Genomic DNA, 24,239 nt, shown 5'->3' on the forward strand with positions numbered 1-24,239 from the left:
AAAACTATACTAACTAAACCTAAAACTTATAATTAAAACTATACTAACTAAACCTAAAACTATAATAACTAAATCTAAAACTAAAACTATATATAGTAAGTAACAAAAACTATACTAACTAATTAAACCTAAAACTAAAACTATACTAACTAACTAACTAACTAACTACAAACTAACTACTAACTACTAAAATTAACTAAAATTACATAAAACAAATTAACTAAAAACTAAAAAATTAAAAAAAATGGCCGAGGCGGCGGCGGCGGCGTGGCGCGGCGGCGTCGGCGGACTACCTGAGAGGTCGACGCGGAGCGGGGGCGCGGCAGAGGAGGAGGTCGAGGCGGTGCGGCGGCGTCGGAGGAGGTCGACGCGGCGCGCGGCGCGCAGAGGAGGAGGTCGAGCGGCGCGGCGGCGTCGGAGGAGGTCGAGGCGGCGCACAGCAGAGGAGGAGCGCTGCGGCGCGGCAGGAGGTCGAGGCGGCGCGTCGGAGGACGAGGGAACGCCGGCGAACGGCGGCGGCGGCGAATTTGGGCAGCCTGGCGGCGCAAAATCGGCTAAGTGTTGGCCTCCAGGAGTCGCGGGTGGCGGCTCCGCCCGCGACGGCCCCTCTTATACCTACCCCCTTTTGTCGCGGGTGGGGGCTTGACCCGCGACAAAGACCCCTTTTGTCGCGGGTGGCGACAAAAGGGGGGGTCTTTTGTCGCGGGTCAAGCCCCCACCCGCGACAAAAGGCCTTTGGGGCTGATCCGCGGCACAGCCCATCCAACGGCTCTGGCCGTTTGAATCCAACGGCCTAGAGCCGTTGGATGGGCTGTGCCACGGATCAGCCCATCTAGAGGCCTCTTCACCCTTTATTTTTTGTATTTTAAATTAATAAAAGTATTATTTCAATAACTTTTGAATGGTAACTCAAATACAAATGTTTTATATATGAATATTGATCAGAAAAAGGTAATGAACATGAATATGACATCCATATACCTATTTGCATCTCGCGTCATATGAAACGTTGATAGTCGGGTATGTTTCACCCCTGTGCACCGCCGCCGTGCCACACGTGTCGCGTCCCCGTGCCACGTGTCGCGTCCCGTCGACGCCGTCGTGCGACGTGTGGCCACCGCTTCCACGTGCCTCACCCGCCGACGCCGTCGTGCGACGTGTGGCCACCGCTTCCACGTGCCTCACCCGTCGACGCCGGCGTGCGACGTGTGTAGTCGTGGCTTACACGTGCCATGCCCCGCGTGCGCTATATATAGCGACGAGTGCGGGTGCAACCACACGTCGCCACCGCCTCCTCCGCTCATTCATCTCCGGGATGCCTCCACGTCGTCGAGGGGCGTCCAGTTTCCGTGGCGTTCGAGTGCGTCCGAGCGGTAGGTTCTACGCCGAGATACGCGCCGGTGGCTTCCGCCTCACCCTCGGCACGTACAACACGCCGGAGCTGGCGGCGCGCGCTTACGACGCGGCGGCGTGGCGTTTTCGGCGGCCACGGCGCGACATGAACTTCCCGGATGTTGAATCGCTAGAGGAGGCAGAGTTCCTCGCGCCACCGCCGTGCCTCGTCGACGACGAGGACCGTCGACGGCACCGCCAGGTGCAGTGCAGGATCGCCATCGCCGAGCAAGACGAGCAGTTGATGCGCCAGTGGAGGGCGCAGTTCCCCAACGACGTCGAGAACACCGACGCGTTCTTCGCTATCCTTAGGGCACAACGCAGGTCCAACAGGCGCCACCGTCGGGCCGTCGCCAACTTCGAGCTCGAGAACCCGAATACAACTTGGACCGAAGACGACCCTCGGTGGGATGACATTTGGACGGAGACAACCTCCGACGACGACTGAGACTAGACTAGTAATTTATCTATTTTATTGTAATTTCAATAAAGTCGTTGTCGGTTCTATTAGTTTAAATTTAGTTTATAAAGTCGTTGACGGTTGTTTGTTCAATAAAGTGGTTGACACGAAATTTATTACGACTGAACTGAAATTAAAGTACAGAGCTCAACTGAAAATTAAGATACATGGCCAGATTCGAATGTTGGAGCCATTCAATCATAGTCGTGCCTAGCCCTATTATACTCGCCACTGTAGTCATCATAGTCGCCAACGTCATCGTCGCTAGCATCGGGGTCGCGGTTGTCCAACCTCGGCGGGTGAGCACGCGTGGGCTGGGATTGAGGGTAGCGCAGGCGGGGGCCACGATAGGCCAGGATGCTCTGGAGAGTCCGGCCGCGCCACCACATCCGACGGCCGGCCTCGTTGAAGTTCGAAGGAGGCGGGCCGTCCTCCTCGTACCTGGCAACCGCCCTCTCACGCCGATTGATGAAGAAGCTGTCCCAAGTCGGGCTGTAGTCGGGATGCCACTGGGGATTCCTCCGCTGCTCAGGCGTGAGCTCGAAATAGTAGTGGTTCGTGATGGCCATCTCGCGTGGCACACCAAGAGGGATAGGAGGGACCAGTACGCCTCCGACGCTCAGCAACCAGCCGGTCGGGACGCGGTAGCCGGGCGAGCAGGGGTAGTTCGAGGCGCAAAGCGCCTCCGCCTCCCGGGGTGTTAGACATACGATGGAAGCCATGGGAGAGAGTGATGAGGTTTGCAGATATGAGTCCAAGCCTACATATATATAGTGGAAAAATGGCGGGAATGCGGGAAGAAAATAGGCGGGAACGAAGTGGCGCGCGAAACTTTCATCCCGGGTGGAGGCTCAAACCGCGACAAAAGACTGGGGGAGGCTTATCTAGGAAGGCCTTTTGTCACGGTTGGTGGCTGCAACCGCGACTAAAGCTGTCGGCAGGATAAGGATGTGTCGGTAACCTTTTGTCACAGTTGGTGGCTGCAACCGCGACTAAAGGTGTCGGCAGGATAAGGACGCGTGGGTGGACGCACTGCTCGATGAGATAAATCATGTAGCGCACGACGGCCTGTCGAAGGAATAAGACAAAGTAGAAGCGGTGCCGTGCCTATAAAAGGAGCATCGATACGCCTTGCCAAGCAGATCAACAAGCCAAGCACAGTTTCATTCCCATGGATGAAGGAAAGGGTTGGGAAATCTCCCGTGGCGCAGCTTCTCGAAGATGTCGTTGGTGCACACGCCCTACGGCATCTTCAGAAGCTGCTCCTCGGAAAAATTTCCATGCAAGCCCGTGAAAGACTCCGTCTCCTCTAACAGTGTTGGGGAAAGGGTTCTCATTATTACATAAATGTAGAGATTGTCTTGGGAACTATATATGAAGAATACATTATTACATCGCCATCTAGTGTTGTGATCTTCTACGCCGTAGCCATGGAGAATCTTCATCATTTAGCAAGATGCTTGGGTCAATTTTCACCGTGAAGGGCGGAATTTCTTTAAACTTATTATAATCTTCTGACATGTCTGTCTTGTCATCCACTCCCACGATGTTTCTTTTCCCCGAAAGAACTATGTGGCGCTTTGGCTCCTCGGTTGATGTATTCTTTTGTTGATTTCTTTTTCTTGATTTGCTAGACATGTCCTTCACGTAGAAAACTTGAGCCACCTCGCTGGCTAGGACAAAAGGCTCGTCCAGGTACGCAAGATTGTTGGGATCCACTGTTATCATACCGTACTTATCGTCAATATGTATAGCGCTGAGCTTCACCCATTTGCACCGAAACAAAGGGACCTTAAAAGTGGGACCATAGTCAAGTTCCCATATCTCCTCTATGTATCCATAATATGTGGTGGTCTGCCCATTCTCGTCTGTTGCATCGAAGCGGACACCGCTGTTTTGGTTGGTGCTCTTTTTATCTTGGTCGATCGTGTAAAATGTATTCCCATTTATCTCGTACCCTTGGAATGTACATATGTTTGAAGATGGTAACCTGGCCAACAAGTACAGCTGCTCCACCGCAGATGGGTCATTAATGAGATGTCTTTGCAACCAACTGCCGAAGGTATTCATGTGTTGACGTGTAATCAAGGACTCGGGCTGGCCCGGTTTATTTCTCGTAAAACATTCTTATGTTTCTCGATGTACGGAGCCACCAAGCTGGAATTGTATAGAACTGTGTAGTGTGCTTGATTGAAATAATTCTTGTCCCTCCTCACCGTTGCTTTCCTTCCTAGTGTGCCTTTTCCGTCAGCCTCCCCTCATACCGAGATTCAGGAACACCAATCGGCTTAAGGTCAGGAAGAAAGTCAACACAAAACTCAATGACCTCCTCAGTTCCGTAGCCCTTTGAGATACTTCCTTCCGGCCTAGCTCAGTTATGAACATATTTCTTTAAGACTCCCATGAACCTCTCGAAGGGGAACATATTGTGTAGAAATACAGGACCGAGAATTCTAATCTCTTCAACTAGGTGAACGAGGAGGTGCGTCATAATATTGAAGAAGGATGGTGGGAACAACAACTCGAAGCTGACAAGACATTGGACCACATCTTCCTGTAATCCTGACAAAGTTTCTGGATCCATTACCTTCTGAGAAATTGCGTTCAGGAATGCACATATCTTCACAATGGCTAGTCGAACATTTTCTGGTAGAAGTCCCCTCAATGCAATCGGAAGCAATTGTGTCATAAGCACGTGACAGTCATGGGACTTCAGGTTCTGAAATTTTTTCTCCTTCATATTTACTATCCCCTTTATATTCGACGAGAAACCAGACGGAACCTTGATACTGAATAGGGCTTCAAAAAAGATCTCCTTCTCTTGTTTGGTAAGAGCGTAGCTGGCAGGCCCTACAAACTGCCCTGGATGATTGCCGTTTCGTCCTTTATGAAGTTCCTGGTCCTCCCGTGCTTCTGTTGTATCTTTTGTCTTTCCATACACGCCCAGAAAACCTAGAATATTCACACAAAGATTCTTGGTCAGGTGCATCACGTCGATTGCAGAGCGGACTTCCAGGACTTTCCAATATTCTAGCTCCCAGAAAATAGATTTCTTCTTCCACATGGGCGCGTGTCCGTCATCGTCTTTCGGAACAGGTCGATCGCCCTGGACCCTTTCCAAAGATAACATTTAAATCCTTGACCATGTCAAATATATCAGCACCACTACGGGGGACAGGCTTCGGACGGCGGTCTGCCTCGCCATCGAAATGCTTGCCTTTTTTCCTTAAGGGATGCTTGCGCGGAAGGAAACGACGATTGAACGGGTACACAACTTTTCTGCTTTTTCCCAAATATTTACTTTCAGTCTCATCTAAACAGTGTGTGCATGCATTGTATCCTTTGTTCGTCTGTCCTGAAATGTTACTGAGAGCAGGCCAATCATTGATGGTTACGAATAGCAACGCTCGTAGGTCAAATTCTTGCTCCGTGTGCTCATCCCACACACGTACACCTGGTTTGGCCCACAACTCCAAAAGTTCATCGACTAATGGCCTTAGGTACACATCAATATCGTTGGCCGGTTGCTTTGGGCCTTGGATAAGCACTGGCATCATAATGAACTTCCGCTTCATGCACAACCAAGGAGGAAGGTTGTAGATACATAGAGTCACGGGCAAGGTGCTGTGACTGCAGCTCTGCTCCCCAAAAGGATTCATGCCATCTGTACTTAGACCAAAGTATAAGTTCCTTGCCTCACCTGCAAAATCCGGAAACTCTCTCCCGATGTTTCTCCACTGCCGACCATCAGCGGGGTGCCTCAACATCGTGTCTTTCTTACGTTCTTCCATGTGCCATCGCAACAACTTGGCATGCTCTTTGTTTCTGAACAAACGTTTCAACCGTGGTATTATTGGAGCATACCACATCACCTTCACAGGAACCCTCTTCCTGGGTGGCTCGCCCTCAACATCACCAGGGTCATCTTTTCTGATCTTATACCGCAATGCACCACATATCGGACATTTATTCAAATTCTCGTACTTCTCACCGCGGTAGAGGATACAGTCATTAATGCATGCATGTATCTTCGGCACATCTAATCCTAGAGGGCAGACAAGCTTCTTTGCTTCATATGTACTGACGGGCAATTCATTATTTCTTGGAAACAGCTTCTTTAATATTATCATCAATTTCTCAAATCCCGAGTCAGTCACACCGACCTCTGCCTTCCATTTCAGCAATTCCAATATGCTACCCAGCTTTCTATGCCCATCTTCACAACCTGGGTACAACAATTTGTGGTGGTCCTCTAACATCTTGTCGAACTGCAACCTCTCCTTATTCGTGCCACAGTCTCTTCTTGCATCAGAAATGGCCCGACGAAGATCGTCATCAACAGGATCATCTGATGCCTGTTCTTCACCTCCTTCTTCTTCATTGTCGTCCATTGCGGTATCAAAGCATTCAGAGAACATAGATCGGTACTTCTCATCATTATCTTCTTCCTCATCGCCGTCTTCCATCATAACCCCTTCTTCTCCGTGCTTGGTCCAAACATTATAGCTGGACATGAACCCAAACCGAAGCAGGTGGCTCTTAATATCTCTTGAGCAAGAGTAATCCTTCTCGTTCTTACATTTTAGACATGGACAGCACATAAAACCTTGCTTCGACTTGTTGGCCTCGGCCACAAGCAGGAAAGAATTCACGCCCTCTCTGAAAGCGGGAGCACATCGGTTACCGTACATCCATGGATGACTCATTTGCATCATAAGTACAATTATATATGTATCAGATGCAATCACCTTGCTAAAATTAGTATTGTACGGACTATGCATATATATATAGTCGAGAAAATAGTTGCTAACCTTTTAGGATCAAAAAGAGGAGAAATCTTATCAAATAAAACCAAGTGGCATCCCTCTCACAAGCATTCCATCAAACACCTCTTGTGCACATGTAGAAAAAATGAGCTAGCATACACCTCCACCTTCACCACCAAGGAAAAAATGAGGTGGGGGGTGGCTGGCTGCTTCTATATATATAGGCATGGACATTTTGTCGCGGGCCATATTACGACCCGCGACAAAAGGGGTGGCCACGTCGCTCCTACCCCTTTTGTCGCGGGTCGTAATACGGCCCGCGACAAAAGGCCGCGACAAAAGCCTCTGCGCGCTCCACATGGTTTCGGGGCGACGTGGCCAGGCCGTTTGTCGCGGGTGCAGGCGCGCCCGCGACAAAAGGCTCCCACGGAAGCCCTGTTTTCCACTAGTGCCCTGTCCCTCGGTCTGACCAGAACCCTCCAACACTGCCGTAGCCGGGTCGAGGCTGCGCTCCGCCGCCAGCTTCTGCGCCTTCTCCATGGCCAAGGACGCCGCCGCACCGCCATTGCGGGTGCTCTTCCTGATCGCAGAAGTCGGCGCCTTCTTCTTGATCGACTTGGTGGGCGCCATGGTGGCCACCATCTTGGTCCTCTTGCCTTGCGCCATCGGTGCCACAGCCGTGACCGCAGAGTGGAGGTCCGCCAACGGCAGCGACTGCACCGGATCGCGCGGCTCCTCCACCTCCTCGCCCACGTCCAACTCCATCTCGATGATCGGTAGCGCCTTGGACGCCGCCAGCGCTCCCTCGAAGCCCGCGGGCGTCGACTTCAGCGGACTGTCCAGCAGCCAATACTGCACTGGATCAGTCACCTGCGAGGAGGTCTCGCCCGAGGCCGCCGGCAGCTCCTCCGGGCCAAAGACCATGCCCCCATCGCCCCCAAGCAAGACCGCGTCCGACACCTCCTTGCCACCACAGTCGAGTGCCGCCTTCCCCAAGGCCAGCGCGGGCAGGAAGTCCATGTTGGACCCGTACTGCCCCGCGAAGCGACCCAGCGGTGGAGCGCTGCGTGCCCCTCCCGTGACCGCGCGCTGCGATCCACCACCACCACCCCCGGTCCCAGGTCCCGCCGGTGGGGCTACCGCCTTGGCCTTGTCGTTCTTGCGGTGGTGGTTCCACCTCTCGACATCCGTGCTCCGGTCCTCGGAATCCAAGTCATCAACGTCATCATCGTCCCCTGGCGGAGGAGGCCGAGGTGGGTTGGAGCCCCCCGCCCCCGGAGTCCCCAGCTCGGCCTGCACCCCCACGGTGTAAGGCTCGCCGTTAACACACAGCGCAATCGTCCCCTTGATGCGCTCCGGGAAGCGGCATTTTATTTTTTATTACTTAATTTAAGAATGAAAAATAAATTATTCTAATGGATTTTATTCTTCTTCTTCGGATTCTAAATAGAAGAATAAAAGAATTAAGTTAAGTCAATCCAAAAAGGAAAGGAGGTTCATGGCAAAGGGGAAAGATGTTAGAATCAGAGTTATTTTGGAATGCATCAGTTGTGTTCGAAAAGGTGCCAATGAGGAATCGACGGGGACCTCACGCGGACCGGCTCCGTCTTCCACTTCTTGACCGACAGCTCATCCACGTCAAGCGGCATGCCGATCATCGTGAGCGCCGCCATGAGACGCTCCCTCTCCATGAGGACCCCAGGCAGCCCCGTGATCTGCACCCACACCGGTGGCATGGCCTTGCCCGGCCTCGGGTTGACGAACGCCTCCCTAATATCAACGTCCAGCTTGCTCAGCGGTAGATAAATCTTGCCACGCCTTGTACTCATGCGCAGCGTCTTCCTAGACGGAAAGCGCACAGAGAAATCCTTATCCGAGACCTTCGCCACCCTCCAGTCCCAAGCACCGTCCAGTAGGTTCTTGAGTTCATCGGCGAGCTGGAGCGCGGAGAGCGGGGCCGCGTCGAAGTGAATGACCGCCTCGAAAGTCTCCTCCTGGCTCGACCCCTCGAGCGGCTCAACCTCAATGTTATAGAACCCTCCACCGGTGATGGCATGTCCCATTTGCTGTAGCATCATCGGGCGCCCACGAGTGGGGCAGTTGGCCGATGCATGTCCTTCCCGGCTGCACAGCACGGACACCGGCTCGTTGGTGCACTCCGATTGGAAATGGCCCTCCCTTCCACATCGGAAACACTCCCCTCCCACAGCGCCTGAGGCACCCCCGGCCGCGAGCTTGTTCTTGCCCTTGTACTTCGGGTTGGGAGGCGCCCCCTGCCCTCCCCCTTTCTTGTTCCTGCCGCCCTGCCCTCCTCCGCCGCCGCCGCCACGGCCGCCCGCGGAGGCTTGCAGAGGCCCCCTGGCCCGGGACGCCTCTTCCTCGCGAAGCCTCTGCTGCTCCCATTCCCACCATGGAGGCGGGGGACCCCAATCCCCCCTCTCGAAATCAGGCGCACGCTGCTCGCCGAACCGTGGGCGCGGCTCGTCGTCCCGACCGCGCGGCCCACCTTCCTGACGACCATCATCCCGCCAACCCGACTCCGACCGGCCGCCGTCATGCTTGCCCAGATCGAGCCGACCTCCATCCTGGCGCCCCGCGCCCTGCCGTCGCCCCTCCCCCTCGCCGTAGCCACCATAGCGCCTCTTGTTGGGCCCGTCTCCCCCACTCCCCTCCCCTCCGTACCTCTCCATCACCACCTCTGCGAATGTCCTCAAGAGCAGCGGCGGCGCAGGTATGCGAAACAGGGTGCGAGCTAGAGACTGAAACCGACTCCCATTTGCTGCTCTCAAGGGTCTAGATATACAGTGTGCGAGGTTTAGTGGATCTGACATCTCTAACGTCCTCATGACATGCAACATGTGGGAAGACCTATCCCTAGAGAGGTGTGACTCCGGGGTTCGATCCGTGCTACAAGTTGAGCACCCACAGCTCATTGTGCTCAAGATTATTCGTTGTGACTTTGAGAAGGTCGAGCTCAGTTGGCTTCCATGTCTCGAAGAGCTAACCTGTACCTACTGGATACCTTCAAAAGATGAATACCCGTTGTCATTTGGTCACGTACCGCAGCTTTGGAAGCTTACCCTAAGTAATCAGGGCTCGACATTGCACAAAACCTTTGTACTAATTAAGTGAGCTGCTTGGTAATACAGCACTCGATGTACTAGTTATGGATTTCATGTGTCGACGGGTGAGTACTAACAATGCTACGTTTGTAGTCAAATGTTTATTTGCATAACTTTGGACAACTTGCCGAGCTTGCTCACTTCATATGCTGCAGATTTGGATTCAACCCGAAGTCCCAAAGTTATTGGCTTCTTCATTCCAGCATCTGAATGTTGTTCGCCTACATCGCATTCACGACGATTGCGACCTCACTTGGACTATGTTTTTCGTACAAGCCGCATGCCGCCTAAGGAAAATGTACATCGAGGTATCTTTTGAACTTTCAATTGTATATATCTGGCAGAGATATTCTGATATTTTTTACCGTTGAAAATATGTGTTTGGTTGTTCATTTTGCACGCAATAATAGAATGAGTTTACCTGTTCTTGAATGGAAGCATTGTAAAGATTGCAGCTTTTCGTTTTTTCTTTTCTTTCGGATTGAGCAATGTTTTACAACCCAAAATTTATTGAGGTTGGTGTTGTGAAGTGTGTAAGTGGATTACACTAGCCTTTTTCCATCAGCTTGAACTTGGGTTGCGTTGGCTAATGCACGAAACTTGACAGTTACAACTTATTTGGTTTAGAGGAATTTATTATGAGGAATTTTAGAGGATTTCGTTCTTTAGGAATATTTCCAATGGCGCTTCTTTAGTACACAAAATTTGAAACCATGGATTTTTTTCCTATGGCCTACGGTGCATGCAATTTCGCACACATTTTTTTCTTAGGCCTAACAGTATTTAAAATTCTATTTATTCTATGATAACTATGGACAACACACCATTAATCCTTCCAAAAACTTCCTATGTTCTTTCTGCAACACAACCAAATGACGTGTATTGCAAAATCATGTGTTTAAGTTTCATATACGATTCAACGAGCCATGACATGCTTGTTAGAACTAATCAAGTTATTAGCTCTAACTTGTAGCCAAGTTGTATCACTAATAGTTGCAGCAGTATCTGATCACATAGTACATATAGACAAGTTGATAGTGAGTTAATTTAGGAATCAGTGCATGTGAAGAGATGTGGTCTATGTGCAGTAAGTGTTAGTTGTCAGGTTAGTCCGTTGAGGCTAGTCATAGCGGATACTAGTATCATTCACCGTATGATATTATGTCTACAATATATGGTATAATGTGGTAGTATCCTAGTTTTGTTATATTTATTGATTTGTATAATCTCAATGTAAATTGTGTGTACAAGATCAATTTTTTGATATTAAAATTTCTAGTTCTACTTACGACACTACTACTATCACTAGTAGAAAAACGTCCATGCGTACCGGTTCCAGAGGGGCATTCGTACCGGTTTTGCAACCGGTATAAAACTTCCGGCACTAAAGCCCCCCCCCCCTTTCGTACCGGTTGCTTACGAACCGGTATAAAAGGGGCCTCCACGTGGGCCACCAGGAGAGCTCAGGGCTAAGGATTTTTGGTACCGGTTGGTAATACGAACCGGTACCAAAGGTTCCCCCCGCGGCAGGGAATTTGCCCAAATCTCTGCCGCGGCAGAGAATTGGCTTTTTAGGGTTTTGGAGAGGTTTAGGGATATCGGTTTGTTTCATATCGCGTCGATGCACCAGAAACGCGTTTGGGTTTAGGTAGTACATGAAGATCAAGATGATGCATAGCAAGTTGGTGCATATAATATAACACACATGTTATTGCATAAGATCGCAAATTAAGTAGCACTATGCATGAAGATCGATCTTCATGCATAGTGGTGCTCTCCGAGGCGTACTCTATATATGTCTATTACATGTAGCATAGTGGTACTCTTCGAGTCAACTATATATGTAACATGTACATCTTCATTCATAGTGGTGCTCTGCGAGTTGTGGTATGACGTCCCGAAGGAAAAATCCCGCCAATTCCTCGCCTATTGCTATGAAGCGGTCATCGATTGAGAGCTTGTTCCGCTTTCTTGCCAACTATAAAAGAATAAGATACAAATGAATACATGAAACAACTATTACTGAAACTCAGCACAACTTATGATAACAAAACAAATTTGTGAAGATTGTTTTTGTACCTCTTTATTTCTTTCATTATTCGTTCTCTCGTTGACAATTCTGCGGATGTACTCGCAAACGAAGAATCCACAGAGATCGGTCCCCGGAGGTTGTTGCGGGCATTTCTTTACAAGAATATAATTCAATCAAACAATAGTCAAGTATGATAATTAAAAGGTGTGTGGACCTAGGTAGTACTACTTACTTTCGCACGCCATCGCAGCTTCGGTGTCCATTCACGGGACGTATCTTCCTTGATGAAAGTTTGCCATACGCTGCTCGACAAAAGAAAATGCATAAAAGAGTCATCAATTAGTTCAAAGCAGGAAATTAACGAAACAAACCGATAAGAATTAAAATTACCTTCTGAGCATTAAAAAACAAGACACGTATAGATCCTTTTTTTGCTTAGTGAGTCCAAGACTTCAACTTCTCCAATTTCCAAATTGATGACGAGAAGAATAAAGTGAAACCTACGCACGTTTCAATATGTAGTGTCATATACATAAGTCATTAGTTAAAATTTTGACATACGGTGAGCAAAATATAATGTGTTATAAGACAGTAAGACTCACTCGAAGTTGTAAGGCCAAAGTATTAGCTTTTTGTCACGTTGTCGCTTCAAAAACCTTAGCAAAGTCTGCGGTGTATCCTTGTTATAGAGGATTCTCTATGGTTTTGACATGCATTGTGTTCGGGTCAATGAACCCAATGTCTGTGATATCGTCCCTTTTGCATTCGAGCATCTTCGATCTGCATAATATAGCGCACAAAAGATTATAATCTGCAGACAATGAACGACTTCTCAAATTAAATAAATAAATCACTTACAGACAATAGCAACTGATGATTGATTTGTCGAGGGCCCGGAGATTGTATAACTGAAAGAGTTCGGCGAAGTCAACGTTCACACAATACTCCTGGAAGTAGTGCTCTTCCCTAACTCGCACCATGATAGTCTGGATCCCTTCCTTTGAGGCCTTAAGGTACCACGAATGCAAGTTACGCATACATGTTGGTACCTTCCTGAGATTCTCGACCAAATCTTTCCCTTGAACAAACTGATATGCTCGTTCAGCTAAGGCGTAATCAGTTGCGTCGTGTCGAGAACTTTGAACGGTCTTCCCGTCAAACACCTTGAGAGGGGCGACCGATTGAACAGGTTGTTGTCCGAGCTGGTAGACACTGTGTATCCCTTTTATCTCCCTGATACCCGATTGAACGGGTTTTGTCGCCTCGATCATCTTGTCATACGACCTTTCAATAGAACGCGCATAGTCAGATGGCGGCGATGGTACAGGGTCATATAGATTGTCAACGGTACGCACAACTTTCTCCCGATCTAGTGTCTTCTCGAAAGGTATCTCTGGCACTTTCGGTGCAAAAAATTTCTTCACCTCGGCCTGAACGGCCTCCGCGTTTTCCTCTGGAGTTTTTTCCCAAGGTAACTTCTCAGGAGGCGGCAGTTGTTTCTCCTTTCTAGCTTTCTTCCTAGGCGGCGTACCGTTCCGCTTAACGGACGCTGTCTTACGCGGAGGATCTCGAGATGGTGGACTCACGCTGGGGTCCCTCTCAGGTAGGTGTGGACTTGGCTGCTCACCAGGACTGCCACCAGGAGGAGTCGATGGCATTTGCTGCTCATGTGTAGGAGTCGGTGGCCTTTGCAAAAGGACGACGTACTTCTTCGGCCATAGGGCGAAACCGTGCTTGACATCGGCCAGTGTCCTCTCATCTTCACCTCTAGGAATATCAAGCTCCACTTTTTCAAAACCCGAAACAACTTCATCCACCCCGACACGAACACAACCAGGTGGAATGGGTATATGATGGTGCATTGCTCCATCTTCACTTGGGTACACATAGCCGACCGCCACCTTAACAGACGCGGTCCTGATTAACATATGTAGCTCGCAATCTGTCTTCTCTGTGACATAATCCACGGGATAGCTTCCTCCACATCCGTCAAGATGCGAGGAACCGACACTGCTTCTTCGCTGAGATGGGGCAGCATCGGCTTGTGGATCCTGTAGAAACAGCGGCTGATCAGGTGCCCTCTGATTTCTCTCAAGAGCCTCCACCCTAGATAACAACTCCGTTACAATGTCGGCGTCCTTCTTCTTCTTTCGCGAACGGCTTCTATAAGTGTCAGCGCTGTCCGGCCACGCTTCCTTCATGGTGAGACCTGGGCGAGCTCGTACCCGTCCAACATGTTCAGGGTTCCCCAGAGCGAGTGTCAGCTCGTCATTCTCTCGATCAGGAATGTACTCTCCCTTTCTGACCTTTTCAATTGCATCTACAAGCTTCGGTACAATTGCCTCAATTTTTTCCTTCCATTTTCCCTTCGCAACGATCAACCCTGTCTTTGGGTCCAACCCTGCCCCATGAGCGAACAACCAGAACTTGGACCATTCGGGCCAGTCCCATGTCTGTGGAGTGATTCCATGATCCATCAGTTTATTCTCAAACGCTGTCCACTTCGGAATGGCACTCTTGTAGCCACCTGACCCCAAATTATGCGGAAGTTTCTTCTTTGCAGCATTTTCGGTATTTTTCTTCGATCGGGACACAAAAGTAGACGATTTCTTATACTCCTTAAATGCGGCCCAGTGATCTTTTATGTTCACTAGATTATCATCGAATACTGGATCTTCATTCTTATATTTGTCCCATAAATTTTTCTTGAAGCTCTGGAATTGTATGGCCATCTTCTTCCATGTCCATTCCTTGACTTTATTCTTCTGGCCTTCCGTCATGTCTTCCGGTAGGCTGAACTTTGTCATGAGCGTGTCCCAAAGAAATTTTTTCATCGCGTCATTGACATAACTAGCACCACTCTCCGGGTTCTTCGGCTTATGCCACTCTTGAATGCTGATCGGTACATGGTCCCTAACAATAACTCCGGATTGACTTGTAAATTTGCGGCAAAACTCCTTGGGCTCCACTGGTTCACCATTATCCTTGAATGCCGTGAGGGCTAACCTGCCCTCGCACTTTAGCACCCGCGTCGGGCCTCGTTTTGATCTAACAGACTTGCTCGATGATCCAGAAGGCTAAAAGAAAAAATTATTCGTTAATAAGTGCAATACAAATAAATGAATGCATCTAGGGATGAACATATAGACTAATTGATACATAGATATACACCTCGCCGGAGTTTGTGATGGACACTTCGTTGTCTCTTCTAATTTGTTCAGACTCAAGTCCCTCGCCGAAATCATTCAGAAAGTCTTGGAAATCGTTGTCATCTCCATCGTCGGGTTCCGGACCACGGGCACTCTCATAGATCAATTGCTGCACCGCTTCTTCCCCCTCCTCATCTCGGACGAAGGTGCCGTCCTCCATACCTCAATGTCACTACAAAATTAAGAAAGCAATTGTATTTCATTCATCATGTAATGATCATGTAACAGATTAGAAGAGTGTGCAAGGGTTTCATACATAGCAAAATTAAGTGGGGTGTTCGAATATAGCAAGAAATAGTGGAACACCCTCACATAGCATTTAGTTCTTGTTGCAATTTTAATTTGGCCGAACTAGAGATGATGTCAATGATGCATGGCATGACGATATTTAAAATCCTCATGTTTTTCTGATGCAATAAGATATAAAGTTTGTGCAAAGTGTAGTTTTAAATACTTTGAAAAGTATCCAGATTTCAAATTTTTAGAAACAACAAAAAGAAATGCCGGGTTTAAGCCGATGCGTGAGGGGGCAGGGTTGCATCCAGGCATGCCGGTCACGGCGAGGAGCGTCGCCAAGTTGCTCCCGGCGGCGCCATCTGACCCGCCTCGCCCCATGGATGCCATGTCCTGCCTCGCGCCGCACCCGGCGTCCTTCCTCCCGAACACCTCCTCGCAGGCCTACTACACCGACGCCGCCATCGCGCGCGCGCTGAACAGCTCCATCCTCCTCCTCCCTCCTCGCCGACCTCCCCTACTCCGATGGCACCAATGTGCGTTCCGGAGCAAGCGCGCCGACGTGCCGCTCCCGGCCGACCCGGACCTCGACGTCGTCACCTTCCTCGCCACCCGCCGCCACTCGGGCGTGGTCGCGCTCGTCGACGCCGCCACGGGCCGCACGACCACCTTCACCGAGCTCTGGCGCGCGGTGGCCGGCGCCGCCACCGCGCTCTCCGCGCCGCCCTTCTCCATCGCCAAGCCTCTGCGTCCTTACGTCGAACAGGTGGTGGGCGGCCGCGGTTGAGGGCGTCGCCGCACGCGCCACCGCACGCAGCCGTGTGCGCTCCTCCGTTGGTGCGGCGTAGCGGCGGTGGCGAGGTGGAGGAGGCGCGCTGCGGCGTAGGCGGCGGCGGCGGCCGTTGTGGCAACGGCGCCGGAGAAGGGGAGGGAGCGAGGCGACGGGGGCGGCGCACATACCTGCAGAGGCGCGTGCGAAGAGGTGCGGGCGGCGGCCGACGGCGAGGCTGCGACGGCGACGGCGAGGCTGCGACGGCGACGGCGAGGAGCGTGCGTCGATGACGGCGACGGCGAGGAGCGGCGCGGCGCGGTCGTCTCTGTGCGTGTGATTTGGGGAAAAAATTCCGCGCGCGCGGCTAAGTCTAATACAGGGAGAAGACCCTTTCGTACCGGTTGGTACCACCAACCGGTACGAAAGACCTTTCGTACCGGTTGGTGATACCAACCGGTACCAAAGGTATTTTTTTTGTTTTCTTTTCTTTTGCTGTTTTCTTTTCTGTTTCTTTTTCTTTTCTGTTTCTTTTTCTTTTCTGTTTATTTTTCTTTTCTGTTTATTTTTCTTTTCTGTTTATTTTTCTTTTCTGTTTCTTTTTATTTTCTATCTCTTATTTTCTATTTCTCCTTTTTTTCTTTTGTTTTCTATTTCTTATTTTCTATTTCTTTTTATATTTCTTATTTTCTATTTCTTTTTCTATTTCTTATTTGCTGTTTCTTTTTCTTTTCTTTTTCTTTTTTCCTTTATGTTCATTTTTTTTCTATTTCTTATTTTTTTGTTTTCTATTTCTTTTTCTTTTTCCGTTTGTTTTCTTTTCTATAACCTTTTTTATATTTCTTTTCTACTTATTTTCTATATATTTTCTAATTATTTTTATATTTCTTTTCTATATATTTTCTTTTTATATTCTTTACTACCGCCACGACGCCGTCCGCGCGGGAAAGTTTCCCGCCACGTACGATGTCGCGCGGGAAACTTTCCCGCCACGACGCCGCGCGTGGGAGGAAAAAGGCGGGAAAGAAAGGGCGGGAATAAAATTTTATTACGATTGAACTCGAATTAAAAGTACATAGCTTAACTGAAAATTAAAGATACATGGCCAAATTCTACTGTTGGAGTCATTCAGTCATACTCGTGCCTAGCCCTGTAGTAGTCACCACTGTAGTCATCGTAGTCGCCGTCATCATCGTCGCTGGCATCGGGGTCGCGGTACTCGAACGTCGGCGGGTGAGCACGCGTGGGCTGGGACTGAGGGTAGCGCAGGCGGGGGCCACGGTAGGCCATGACGCCCTTGAGAGTCCGGCCGCGCCACCACAGCCGACGGCCGGCCTCGTTGAAGTTCGAAGGAGGCGGGCCGCCCTCCTCGTGCCTGGAAAGCGCCCTCTCACGCCGATTGATGAAGAAGCTTTCCCAAGTCGGGTTGTAGTCGGGATGCCACTGGGGATTCCTCCGCTGCTCTGGCGTGAGCTCGAAGTAGTAGTGGTTCGTGATGGCCATCTCGCGCGCCACACCTAGAGGGACTGGAGGGACCGGTACGCCTCCGACGCTTAGCAACCAGCCGGTCGGGACGCGGTAGCCCGGCGGGCAGGGGTAGTTCGAGGCGCAAAGCGCCTCCGCCTCCCGGGGGGTTAGAGATGCGATGGAAGCCATGGGAGAGAATGATGAGGTTTGCAGATATGAGTCTAGATGTGATATGTAAATGGTGGCCAAGCCTACATATATATAGTGAAAAAATGGCGGGAAGACAAAGGCGGGAACCGGTGGAAAGCGTGGGAAGAAAATAGGCGGGAAGACAGAGGCAAACCTTTAGTACCGGTTGGTGGGTGCAACCGGTACTAAAGCTGTCGGCAGGATAAGGACGCCCTGCTCGATGAGATAAAGTATGTAGCGCACGACGCCCCGTCGGTGGGATAAGGACGCGTGGGTAACCTTTAGTACCGGTTGGTGGGTGCAACCGGTACTAAAGCTGTCGGCAGGATAAGGACGCCCTGCTCGATGAGATAAAGTATGTAGCGCACGACGCTCTGTCGGTGGGATAAGGACGCGTGGGTAACCTTTAGTACCGGTTCGTGTCTACAACCGGTACTAAAGCTGTCGGCAGGATAAGGACGCTCTGCCTATAAAAGGAGCATCGATACACCATGGGAAGCAGCTCAACAAGCCAACATGGATGGAGAGTTTCATCACCATGGATGGAGGAAAGGGTTGGGAAATCTCCCGTGGCGGAACTTGTCGAAGATGCCCTTGGTGCACACGCCATATGGCATCTTCGGAAGTTCCGCCTCGGAATTTTTTTCCTGCAAGCCCGTGGAAGACTCCATCTCCTCTAACAATGTTGCGGAAAGGGTTGGGAAATCTCCCGTGGCGGAACTTCTCGAATATGCCCTTGGTGCACATGCCCTATATATGGCATATTCGGAAGTTCCACCTCGGAAAAATTTCCCTGCAAGCCCGTGACTTAACTAGTAAAACAAGCCAACCATCTCCATTGTTAATATCTTACATACAGTAACATCATTACACAAAAGTGATTTCCATATTGAGATACACAAGTTATGATCCCTATATGTAGCTAGCTAGTCTTCTGAGTTTTCTTCGCCCGTTTCCCTTTCTTCTTACTGCGACGCAACCATGGACAATCTTCATTGTTTAAGATGATGCTTGGGTCAATTTTTACCTTGAAGGGTGGAATATCGTCAAACTTATTATAATCTTCTGACATGTCTGTCTTGTCCTCTACTCCCACGATGTTTCTTTTTCCTGAAAGAACTATGTGCCGCTTTGGCTCATCGTATGATGTGTCCTCTTGCCTTTCTTTTCTTTTTTTCGGTTTGCTAGACATATCCTTCACATAAAAAACCTGAGCCACTTCACTGGCTAGGACGAATGGTTCGGTGTCGTACCCAAGATTCTTGAAATCCACTGTAGTCATTCCGTACTGCGGGTCTACCTGTACCCCGTCTTTCAGGTTGAACCATTTACACCGGAACAAAGGGACCTTGAAATTAGGTCCATAGTCAAGTTCCCATATCTCCTCTATGTACCCATAATATGTGACCTTGTTCCCATTGCTATCTTCTGCATCAAAGCGGACACCACTGTTTTGGTTGGTGCTCTTTTTGTCTTGGGCGAAAGTGTAAAATGTGTTCCCATTAATCTCGTACCCTTGAAAAGTCGATATAGTAGAAGATGGTTGCTTGGCCAACAAGTACAGCTGCTCGTCATCGGTGACATTCATGAGACGTGTTTGCAACCAACCGCCGAAAGTCTTCATGTGTTCTCCATCAATCCAATCTTCACGTTGCTCCGGGTATTTAGAGCGTAAGATCTCCTTGTGTTCCTCTTTGTACGGAGCCACCAAGATGGAATTAAGTAGAACTGTGTAGTGTGCTTGCGTGAAAGAATGTCCGTCCATACACGTTGCTGATTTCTTTCCTAGCGTGCCTTTTCCACGCAGTCTCCCCTCATAGCGCGATTCAGGAACACCGATCGGCTTAAGGTCAGGAATAAAGTCAACACAAAACTCAATGACCTCCTCTGTTCCATAGCCCTTGGAGATGCTTCCTTCTGGCCTAGCACGGTTATGAACGTACTTCTTTAAGACTCCCATGAATCTCTCAAAGGGGAACATGTTGGGTAGAAATACAGGACCGAGAACGCCAATCTCTTCGACCAGGTGAACTAGGAGATGTGTCATAATATTGAAGAAGGATGGTGGGAACACCAACTCGAAGCTGACTAGACATTGGACCACATCCTTCTGTAAATTTTGTAGAGTAAGTGGATTGATCACCTTCTGAGAAATTGCATTGAGGAACGCACATAGCTTCACAATGGGTACTCGAACATTTTTCGGCAGAAGCCCCCTCAATGCAACCGGAAGTAATTGTGTCATAATCATGTGGCAGTCATGAGACTTTAGGTTTTGAAACTTTTTCTCCGACATGTTTATTATTCCCTTTATATTCGACGAGAAGCCAGACGGGACCTTGATGCTACTCAGGATTTCAAAAAAGATTTCCTTCTCCTCTTTGGTAAGAGCATAGCTGGCAGGACCTTGATACTTCTCTGGATTCAGGTTGTTTCCTTCGTGGATACTTTGCTGGTCCTGCCGTGCATCCGGTGTATCTTTTGTCTTCCCATACACGCCCAAGAAGTTTAGCAGGTTCACGTAAAGATTTTTCGTCACGTGCATCACGTCGATTGCAGAGTGAACCTCTAAGAATTTCCAGTAGGGTAGCTCCCAAAATATCGACTTCTTCTTCCACATGGGTACGTGTCCGTCAACATCATGCGGAACAGATTGTCCGCCGGGACCCTTTCCAAAGATCACTTTTAAATCCTTGACCATATCATATATAACTTCCCCATTAGGGCGGGTAGGCTTCGTTCGGTTATCTGCCTCACCTCCGAAATGCTTTCCTCTCTTTCTTACGTGATGTTGTTTTGGAAGAAATCGACGATGCCCCAGGTACACATTCTTGTTTCCCAAATAATTACTATCAGTCTCACCTAAACAGTGTGTGCATGCATTGTATCCCTTGTTTGACTGCCCTGAAATATTACCAAGAGCAGGCCAATCATTGATGGTTACAAATAACAACGCTCGTAGGTTAAATTCCTTTTGTTCGTGCTCATCCCACACAGGTACACCTTCGTCACGCCACAACTCTAAAAGTTCTTCAACCAATGGCCTCAGGTACACATCAATGTCGTTGCCGGGTTGCTTCGGGCCCTGGATGAGCACTGGCATCATAATGAACTTCCGCTTCATGCACAACCAAGGAGGAAGGTTATAGATACATAGAGTCACTGGCCAGGTGCTATGACTGGAGCTCTGCTCCCCGAAAGGATTAAAGCCATCTGTACTTAGACCAAATCTTAAGTTCCTTGCGTCATCTGAAAATGACTTGAACTCTCTGTCGATTTTTCTCCACTGCGACCCGTCGGCGGGGTGTCTCAAGCATCACATCTTTCTTACGGTCCTCTTTGTGCCATCGCAACAACTTGGCATGCTCTTTGTTCTGGAACAAACGTTTCAACCGTGGTATTATAGGAGCATACCACATCACCTTCGCAGGAACCCTCTTCCTGGGGGTGGACTCACCCTCAACATCGCCAGGGTCATCTCGCCTGATCTTATACCTCAATGCACTACATACCGGGCATGCATTCAAATTCTCGTACTCCCCGCGGTAGAGGATGCAGTCATTGATGCATGCATGTATCTTTTGCACCTCTAATCCTAGAGGGCAGACAACCTTCTTTGCTTCGTACGTGCTAGAGGGCAACACGTTCTCCCCTGGAAGCATCTTCTTTATTATTTTCAGCAACTTTTCAAATCCCTTGTCAGAAGTACCATTCTCTGCCTTCCACTGCAGCAATTCCAGCGTGGTACCCAGCTTTTTCGACCATTTTCGCAATTTGGGTACAACAGTTTGTTGTGATCCTCTAACATTTTCTCCAACTTCAACCTCTCCTTTTCATTTCCGCAGTTCATCTTCGCATCAAGAATGGCCCGACCCAAATCGTCATCCGGGTCATCAAAAATCGGCTCATCGAAAATGAGCTCTTCTTCAGCTTCGTCTTCCCACATTCGACTACCACCGTCTTCAGTGAATAAGGGATAGTTGTCACTATACTCTTCTTCTTCGTTGTCTTCCAATATAACCCCTCTTTCTCCGTGCTTGGTCCAACAATTATAGCTGGGCATGAAACCATTCTCCAGCAGGTGGACGTGAAGGGTCTTCGAGGTAGAGTAATTCTTCATATTCTTACAGGAACTACATGGACAATACATGAAACCATTCGACTGCCTGTTTGCCTCAGCCACGTTGAGAAAATAATGCATGCCAGTAATGAACTCGGGATGGCACCGGTCACCGTACATCCATTGTCGACTCATCTGCATTTTATATGTATATCAAAAATCATTAAGTACACAACATCATGGATATATGAGTGACCAACTTAATTAATATTCAAGTTCATCACATAAAACTAAGTTTTTTTATAAAAAAGAAGAGGCTCACCGAGGTTGTACGGTGCCGGCTAGGGGACGACGCTAGCGATCGACGGCGGTGAGGACGGGGATGATACTAATTAAAACCTACAAAATATACCATAATTTCAGCTCAAATTGATTATAAAAAAAGTAAAATCCCTAACTTAGGCATTTCATCAAACACCTTGCTAGCACTAGAAAAATAGTACGAGTTAAACTACCAAAGAAATAAGCTAAATTAGGAACGCCGGAAGAAAGGATGATATTGCTAACCCTTGGATAGATGGAGGTCGTTAATCTTGTTAAAATGGTGGAGAAAGAATGAAAATTTGTTGGAGTGTGAGAGGTGCAAAAGTTTTAGAAATGTGAGAGAGATGAAAATGAGAATGGATCGGGGGCGGGGCAGGGGCAGGGAGCATATGAGGCACCCTTTAGTACCGGTTGCTAACACAAACCGGTACCAAAGGTCCAACCTTGGCCCCACCCTCACCTGCCATTCTGGCCAAAGACCTTTCGTACCGGTTCCTAACACGAACCGGTACGAAAGCTCGTAACGAACCGGTACGAATGCCTGAGCGTTCGAACCGGTACAAATGCCTCCTTTAATACCGGTTCGTAAGGGAACCGGTATTAAAGTCTTAGATGGATGAGAGGTTTTCTACTAGTGTATATATCATCTCATTCATCATTAATTGTAGTGACATATCTGCTTCTTGCACGCATGATACCACATATGATATATACCTTCACTATGGATAACTTGAAAAGTTGTGTGTGTGCTAAATGTGCATGCGTGCTTCCTACTAGTCAGGAACGGAGGTAGGATAGGACTGAAAAGGGCGGCGATAAAGTAGATTTTCTCATTCTATTATAGCTTGGTGAAGTATTAGTGGATCAAGCCACTAGTGGTTTTTTTACTTGAAGTTTTTAGTGGCTTGACCATGTATGTATGCGCACATGTGCTACTTAAGGCCTTGCCACTTATTTCATTTAGCATAAGATGTTAAGTGGGATCCCACCAAAATCTCAATTATTGTTCATTTTGTGATTTGTAATTTGGGCCAAATTTAAAAATAAAAATCATAAAATGAATATAAGTGGAACTTTGGTGGATTCCATTCTTGCATATCTAATTCAGTATATTGATAATAAGAAAGACGTGAAAAATGTAGTAACGGTGGTCATTGAGGAAGTTATTCTGGGTAAAGTTTGTTCTTCTTCCTTGGCGTGTGTGTGTTTATGAGAGAAGAGATGAGCTGAGTGATTCAGCTCTAACAATCACTAACTTACATAATAAGCCAAAATATTTGTGGTGTTCCTCTTCCTTCCAAATTCCTTGACCCCTCAACATATTTCTAGTTAGTTGTACTAAATTCATGTAATAGTTTGATCTTCGTATGCAGGCGTGGGACCATGTACATGATGCTAATGAGGGTGAGCAAACGACGTTTTGGAAACAAATCTATGCAAAGGATTCTGATAAAAAGTTATTAAATTGGGACCCACCTAATGATTTCAAACATTATCATCTGAGAGCGATTTCAATTAGGGGTTTCCAGGTTGAAGAGAGGTTCATGAGATATATAAGACGTATCATGGAAGCAGCTGTAAATCTAGAGACGATATCACTGCGTCATAGTAATATGCCATGTAAAGGTTGTCAGTTTTACCCTTCGACAAGTTTCCCCCAAAGCAACGAGCAGATGGACCGAATATGAGAGCAAATATCACACCAAAGGTCCTCACCTGTTAAAGTTGAGTTTACCAACTAACTGTATCTTTTTTTTTTTGAAGTAACTAATTGTATCTATAGAATCATACTGTTCCTGCAAGTTATGCAATTGTATATTCTAGGATTATGCAGTTTGGTATTGTCACACACTCCAGTTCATACGCTCTGCTAATCCAAATGCACATTGTAGAACTCAATGCCCAACTCCATGGCGACGACGTCCTAGACGCGCCGACTTTCCTCGCGTGTGCTCACTGCGCCGTTCGGCAAGCCACGGAGCGCCGGCTTCATATCGCTAAGCTCTTGGTCCGGCTGCTAATCCAAAAGCACGTCAAGATGATTGTTTGCATCTTGACAATCTTCTAGTGCAGCAGCGGTCGTTCTAAATCTCCTCCTGATCTCACGAACAAAACGGCCACTGCTTCTGAATCTCATTGTATCTGTATGACTGTATCTCGATAGTTGGCTCGCTTAATGAATCAGAATACCAGATATAATCCATAATAATCATAT

The sequence above is a fragment of the Lolium perenne genome, chromosome 2, assembly GCF_019359855.2.
Source record: "Lolium perenne isolate Kyuss_39 chromosome 2, Kyuss_2.0, whole genome shotgun sequence".
Taxonomy (NCBI): domain Eukaryota; kingdom Viridiplantae; phylum Streptophyta; class Magnoliopsida; order Poales; family Poaceae; genus Lolium; species Lolium perenne.